This window comes from Apium graveolens, chromosome 1 (assembly GCF_009905375.1).
Source record: "Apium graveolens cultivar Ventura chromosome 1, ASM990537v1, whole genome shotgun sequence".
Taxonomy (NCBI): domain Eukaryota; kingdom Viridiplantae; phylum Streptophyta; class Magnoliopsida; order Apiales; family Apiaceae; genus Apium; species Apium graveolens.
Window position 1 is genome coordinate 102,931,231 of NC_133647.1, and position 8,366 is coordinate 102,939,596.

Below are 8,366 nucleotides of genomic sequence, written 5' to 3' on the forward strand. Positions count from 1 at the left end.
ACTATATCAGGTCTGGTTACAATAAGGTATATGAGTTTGCCTAAAAGTTTCTCATATGGTTGTGGATCAGATAACTTCCCCCCTTTATTAGGTGTGAGCTTAAGGTGAGTTTCCATTGGAATAGTGCTAGACTTTACTCAAGACATATGAAATTCTTTCAACAGATCCAAAACATACTTCTTTTGTGATAAAAAGAAACCATCAATGGATATGTGTATCTCCAAACCAAGAAAATACTTGACTTCACCCAAATCTTTCATATAAAAATGTTTAGAGAGCATAGTTTTCAGCCAAGTAATTGCAGAGATTGAATTGCCCACTATCAGAAGATCATCAACATAAACCAGAGTAATTGTTATAGTATCCTCTTAGCTTTGGTGAACAAACTATAATCTAATTTGGATTGCTTAAATCCATTATTCAGAAGAGTAGTAGAAAGTTTACTAAACCTGCACCTAGGTGCCTGTTTAAGCCGATACAGACTCTTGATCAGTTTGCAAACTAACCTTGCACCACTAGTAATCTTTGTACCAGCACTTATATTGGAAATTCTTGATCCCCATCCAGTATAACCTTGAGGAAAATTCATGTAAACTTCTTCCATAAGATCTCCATGGAGAAAAACATTTGTCACATCCATCTGCAGAGTATGCCAATTTTGTATAGCTGTTACAGCCAGTAATATCCTCACAGTTGCCATTTTTGCAACAGGAGCAAACGTCTCTCCATAATCAACTTCATACTGCTGATTGCAACCAAGAATAACCAATCTGCTTTTAAATCTATCAATTGCACCATTGGCCTTAAACTTTGTCTTATACAATTATTTGGAGTTGATGGCATGTTTACCAGGAGGCAACTCTGTGATTTGCTAAGTTCCATTGTTTTCAAGAGCTTCTAGCTCAACATTCATAACCTCAATCCAATGTTGATGTTGAACTGCTTGCTTGAAATTTACTGGATCAGCCTGTGTAGTCACTGAGGTGAGAAAACAAGCAAAATTTGATTCAATAGGTTGATCAATAACTGCTGACACACTTTGTATTGGTGATTCAGCCAAGTTTGATATATAAGAATTCATCCATACTGGTTGTTTTCTAACCCTTGAAGATCTCCAAGATATGACATCAGGAGTATGGTTCTCCTCTGTATCTGCATCACCTTGACTTTGTGAATTATCTTGATCTTGTGAGAGCTCTTGATTAAAATCAATGAAGTCATCATATGACACTACTGGTTGAGTAGAATGCATTGTGACAGGTAAAGGCTGCAAATTACCGAAAAACTTTCAATTATGTATCACTGCCAGAAGTTTTGTTGAATGGAAAAATATCTTCTCTAAAACTTACATCTCTGGATATGAACACAGTCTTGGTCAATATGTTGAGAAGCCTGAATCATTTCTGAGTTGGCGGATATCCCAAAAATATACAAGGCACTCCTCTAGTTTCAAACTTGTCTATATGTACTTCAAGGTTTGCAGCAAATGCCAGACAACCAAATAACTTCAAATCCTCATATGGTGGCTTTTTATGATAAAAGCACTTCATATGGAGATTTCTTGTTTAACACAGAAGAAGGCAACATATTCATAATATGAATAGAGGTTAAAACACAGTCACCCCAATACTCTATACCTAAACCTGATTGAAATTTCAATGTTCTGGCCATTTCAAGTATATATCTATACCTCCTTTCTACCCTTGCATTCTGCTGTGGTTTATAAGGATTTAAAGTTTGATGCACAATACCTTTCGCAACATAGAATTGACAACAATGTGAATCTTTAAACTCCAGAGCATTATCAGTTCTCAAAGTATAAATACTCAGACTAAAATGCTTCTCAGCATAAGCATAAAAAGCCTTAAAACTGACCAGAAAATCAGACTTGTTTTGCAAAAGATATACTATTAGGTCACATACACTATAGAGGGGGTGAAATCAGTGTATAATACAATCAAATCGAACTTTTATATATTAAGTAACAGAAAACAACCTTTATTAAAACAATAAACTCTGTTACAGTATGGAACTGTTACCTCTCAGTGATGAACAAATATCACGAGAGCTGCTAGGGTTACAATGAATAATCTTCTCGAATTTGATAACACTTATAGTGTAAACCCTATGTCCGTGTTTATATACTACACAGTTACAAGATAATCGCTAATTGACATGGAATATAATTCTGCTTCCTAAAATATATCAATCAGATATCTTTTCTTCCAAGTATTCTATTCTTCATAGAATTCCTTCTTCATGCATATCTCTTGTTATGTTTATCTTGATCTTCTTTCCTTTAATCAGCTACTATTCTTCTCTGAACGTCCTTCAGCACTTAAGTTCTGATATCCATCTTCTGATGATTATCTCCTGATAATATAAGTACTGATATCCTTAAGTCCTGACTTCCAGTATAAGTACTGATCAACAGTTAAGTACTGATTTGTCCTGTTAAGTAAGATCTGAAATCTAAACATAAATTATATTAGCCATGACATTATCAAATATATCTAACAATCTCCCCCAACTTGTAAATTAGCATAATATAAAAGTTTAACAGATATTTGATGATGTCAAAAACATTAAGTACAAATGCATGAGAATTAGAATAGATAACTACAACTTACAGTCCTTAAAGTTTTACCAATATTCAACTTCTGATAACAACTTTAGTCTGTACAAATATCAGAATTTAAGCAGTTGTAGATCTTCAACTTGGCTTCATCATCTGATCTCCCTGATGTCAAGAGTTGTTCTGAGATAGTTCTTCAACAAACATCTCTCAGCATATCTAAGTTCATCAATCATTCTCCTTTTGACATCTTTAAGCTCTGCAGTATCTTCACCAGTTTGAAAGATTGCAGCTCTGAGATCATTGATCTTTGCTTTTCTCAACTCCTGATCTAGTCTTATGACATAGGCTTTGTCAGACTCCAGATTGAATTCAAGTACCTTAATACCCAGATATATTCTGATCTGTGCAGTATTAGGCTTCATATCAACAATATCACCATTGTGATCTCTGTACTTCGGAACATATGTGCTGTCAGACTTAACAGAATAAAGCCTTTTCTGTCTCTGAATCTGTTCTTTTAAATAGTTTGCAGCAGTTCCTGTTATTCTGTCATCCACTTGAAGTAAGAAAAGTACATGCTCCAATTCTTCAAAATACTTCAATGGAATGGCATTTTGTCTTATATGATAAACCCTACCATCTGTCATGAAATACAACATGATGTATTCTTTCAAGTAGGTATGGTAAACCATCTGTACAGATTCCAGTTGATTCAATCTCTCAGGAGTTGCTCCAATACCTGGTTCACTCAAGGAAGTTGGATCATTGGTAGTGTTGTGTACTCTTCTTTCATCAGCACTTCCCAATCCAGTTTTATCTCTTGCTTCCTTTCCAGTAACTACTCTTGCTTCAAAACCACTTGCAGTAGTCTTCAAAGGTTGAGTCTGTTTTGCTTTAGTGAATCCTGGTATGAGTGTCTTTGGTCTATCTTCTGATATCAAGTTAACTTGAGTTATGTCAGAGGTTACTTGCTTCTTCTGAATATCAGAACTTACAATTTCTTGACTCTGAACAACTTGAGCCATGTCAGAGGTTGTTTTAAGAACTTTTCTTGAAGTCAGAGCAAGATTATCCTTTTCATCAGTAATTTCTTCATCCTTAGGAGGCACATAAACCTTGATAGGTTCACCAACCTTTTCTTTACCCTTGGATCTTGGATCTATCTGAGGTTGTGATCTAGCCAATGTTGCTTCAGTATGTGTCCTTTCTTTGATCACAATGCCTTTGAGTTTTGAAAGTGACTTTTTACCAGAAGCTTCAGATTTAGATGTGACTTTCTCTGTTTTAAGTCTGGCTTCTTCTTTCTTTAAACTTTCCAAGTCCATTCCTGGATTTTATTGAAGAAATAACTGTCTTGACATTTCCTCATCAAGATCTAAAAGTTTATCAGAACTTAGCCTTTTACCAATAGCAGAACTTAATCTTTTCCCAGTATCAGAACTTCTCCTGTGACTAGCTTGTCTTGATGTGAATCCTCTACCTTGACTATGACCTCTACCCATTCCAGAGCTTCCTTGATCATCTGTTTCATTATCCTTTCCTGTCAGTGTCTTGTTAGTCTTGCATTTGGACTTAATCACTTTCTCCCCCTTTTTGGCATCAGCAGGTAGTAGAAGAGAGATAAGTAATTCCACTGAGGATTGGATTTCAGTTAGTTGTGATTGCTGAGAAGCTTGATTTTTCAGAATTTCATCAATCTGAGCTTGTTGACGACCTTGAGTCTTCTCAATATAAGCAATCCTGTCAATGGTAGGTTGGAAGAACTTTTTCTTATCAATTTTCCAAACTTGTTCCTGTTTGATAAAGTTCTCCTGAATCTTGTGTAGCTCTGCATGAGTAGTTGAATGAAGACCTTGTAGATGTTTAGTACTCAATGCAGTGACTCTAAGATGAGTTTTGAAATCATCAGAATTTAACATTTCATCAGCTTTAGTCAAGTGCTCAACAAGATGTTTTTCAGTTGGAACACATGAAACTGAGTTCCATTCCTTAGTCCACTCCTGTCCTGCAGGAGTTTCACTCCAAGGTACTGGTGCTTCTCCGGTAACAAACTTCTTAACCAGTGCAGACTTAGGAAGAGTCTGTTGAGAAGTATGTCCTGAAGGACCTGCTTCATCAGCATCTACAGTTGGAGCAGCATCACCAGTTTCTCCAGCATTTGCAGCATCAGAACTTAAAGAATCAGTATCTTCTGATAAGACAACAGTGTGAGTAGCAATGGAGGCTTCAGCATCCTCTAAGTGCTGATCTTGTTCTAAGTTCTGATCAACAGCCATATCCTGATGCTCACCTAAATTCTGATCATCTTAATGCAGAGAAGGTGTTGTTGATAATTCTGGAGTTTGAACAGTATCAGTAACAGGTGTTGTGGAAGGATTATTTGCTGTTGGAGCTTCTAAGAGAATTACTTCAGGCACAACCAAGTTTTGAACATCAATATAAGCACTTGGGTCTGGATCAACAGGAGACACAGATGGTGTGTTAGCCTGTTCAGAAACAACCTCCTGAGATGGAGTTGATGGAGAAGAAGTGACTGGAGCAAATTCCTTGTCTTGTGAGATCAGAGATTCCTGATCCCCTTCCTTAGCTGCTTCCTCTTCATCATCTGAAACTGGCCTTTTTGCCCTCTGTTTCTTGTATCTCTTTGTTGATTTGGATTCCTCGGGAGTTTCAGGAACTGTCATTCTTCTAAGCCGTTTGAGAAGCCTAGATCCCCCAATTCCAGAATCCTTCTGAGAAGTCACTTTCTCAGCTTCACCTACTACAGGTTCTGAAGAAGGAACCTGTTCCTCAGTATCAGATTCATCTCTCAGTACAGTCCTCCTCCTCTTTTGAGGTGTTTGAGGAATAGTTTTTGTCCTCTTTGACTTGGAGGATGAGGGTTGAACAGTCTGTGAAGTAGAGAGATAGGATTGGAGATAAGTCCTGAGGGTAGGTTGAGTAGTATGAGTGGTAGGTGCTGAGGATGATGGTTTTGGGGTGTTTGTGGTTGGTTGAACATCAGAGTAAACAGATCTATAAGTATCAGGATCAGCATTTACTAGGATCTGTTTTACCAGACCGAGGAATCTGTAATGGTCTAACCACTGTTTTCTTAATATCAGCATTTACCAGATCATTAAAGTGTCGTTTTGCAACTTTAAAAGGTGGGGTTAAGGAACTGACTAATTGAGGTTCATCAGTACAAAAAGTATATATAAGTTGACAGAATCGAGCAAAATAAACAACATTCCTATCCTCTGTCATCCTATCCCCAATAAAACCAATTATACCAGTTGCAAAATCAAAATGAGTTTGATTTATAATAGCATACCCGATGTGCTGACTCTGAATTGGGATAACATCAAAATTCAAACATTTGTTCCCAAAAGCTTTGGTGATGCAGTCAAAGAAGAAACTCCATTCTCTTCTGATATTAGCCCTTTTTAACTGCCCAAGCTTTTCCAAACTCTTTTCATATCCCAAATCAGCCATTAACTCCTGAAGTGCTGATTCCTCTGGAGTTGAAAAAGTACAATTTTCTGGGAGATGGAGAGCTTTGCGTATTGTACCAGGAGTGACTGCATAAGATGAATCACCCACTTCAAAAACAATACTGGGAGTGCCATGTTTACCACCATCATCAAAGTGCCCAGTCCGCCAAAACGTCAGAACTTGTTGACTCGAAAAGACTTCAGGCTGAGTTAATGCATACCCAATCTCACAGTGTGCAAGAAGATCTTGCACAAAATGCAATTCAGATGGAGCTTCAGCATGATCAAGAATTGCAGCATAGTTGTTTGGAACAAACTTAGCTCCATCAATGATTAAATCCTTAGGTGCCATGTGAAAAATTAAGATTTAAGAGTGCCTGGTAGGTGTTTGATAAGATGTCTGTATGAAAAACCAACGTGAGAGAAAGAGAGAGTAAAAGTAAGTAAAGAGAAAAAAATATAAAGGAAATAAAAGATTAAAGAAATCCTCTCTTTGTTGTACTTATACTCTGAACAAAAATGTTACCGTTGAACACCTGTCAAACATGCAGTAATAACGGATAGTTACTGGGCTCGAGAAAACAGGAATCATTACTTATCCAGTTGCCTGTTTTCAAGGAAAAACCGTTCCACTTACCCAGATATTCCATTAATCAAGGTGAAACAGTTTTAATTCAAAATTGAAGCCGTTCCCACTGATTGAATTATTTTTCACTATAATATTAATATTCTGAAAATAAGTCAAGTAAAAATGACCAAGATAAATTAGATGAGTAAGTGCTGATAATAAAAAAAAAATCAGAACTTACATTAAAACAGAATTTATATGGTCATCAGAATATCAATCAGGATTTATCAATGCATTACCAAATATCTTAGAGACAAAATCTTGAAGCAAAAACAAATTTCATTAATATATCAAGAGAATACATTTATGAAATAGAAATTACATCAGTACTTATACAAGATTTCCCTAAGCTACTAAACCTAACATCAACAGCCTTAGTCCTAGCTAAGAAGCCTGACAAAGCTGATGATGAAGAAAAATAGGAAGAAGACAAGATTAAATCATTTCTTCTTCTTCCTACTCTCGACAAACAGAATGGCGAGTCTGATGATTCGCTCTTGCTGGCGGAGAGCTGCCAGTCTTTCCTCCTCCAATCGCTCCAGGTGGCGATGGTAATCCATATAGAAGAACAGGAGTTGGGTCAGTACCTCCTGTGGGACAGAGTCCCATATCTCCTCAGGAATGGCTGTGACATGCCATTCCTGCTGCCATTCAGCACAACTTAGCTCCATATTGAAGTTTTGATAGTTCAAAAACATGTTGTGTCTGACCATTGTGTTTTTGAAAGAAAAAGTATGAAGATAAATGTGTGAGAAAGAATTTGATGGGAAGGCTGATATGAAGTGGCTGCTTATATAGGCAAGAGAATGCCAGGAGACGTAAAAGTTTTTAATGCTGACAGGTAGAATTAATTCTACTTCGTCTCCCTAGACTGTGAAAAAGAATAACATTCATTGGGAAGAGGAAACATGGTTTAAAACACACAAGTAACAAGTAGCAGTGGACTGTTCAAGTTCTAATACCATGAATCCTAATCATAGTGACTATTAATCTTCCACTACAACATACTCAAGTATTAACTGAGACTGTTATCAAATTTTATTCACAGATAAGTCAAGTAAAACATTAGACTGTAATATCAGAACTTAGACTTATATCAGAACTTAACAGTCATCAGTACATAATTTCTTAACTCGAAAAAGGAATGCCTATCTTAGTAAGTCCTCATACAAGTTCTGAGTTATACTCTTCAGAACTTACTCATCAGAATATGCAACCAGAGCTTGTCCTCAGAGTTTGTGCAAAATGACACAATAACTGTTTATCTAAAATAACATAGACCTCCACAGAAATTTTCATCATTCAGATGGAGTGATTAGTGTGTGCATTAAGCTAAATAACAGACAAAGAGTAAAGTCTGATTCACTTCAGTACATCTTAGAAATAAGGCATAACTAAAATTTTGCTAAAGAGCTGTCATTGTCCTGAAACCTACTGATGAATGAGTTCATGCTTGAGTCCTCCTCAACTGTTTTGTGCTAATTTTATGCATCTTTTGAAATTCTATTTTACAGTGGCTTCTCAGTGTAAGTGAGTCACGACTGCTTATCAGAATTAATGCTATTATCAGAGTAATTCTCCAGTAATCATAGAGTGTGAAAAGTCACCAAGAAAATATTTTGCTTTTCTAATGCATATTTACTTAATACCAGCAATGCACTTGGGTCGTCCCTTCCACATTTTTACT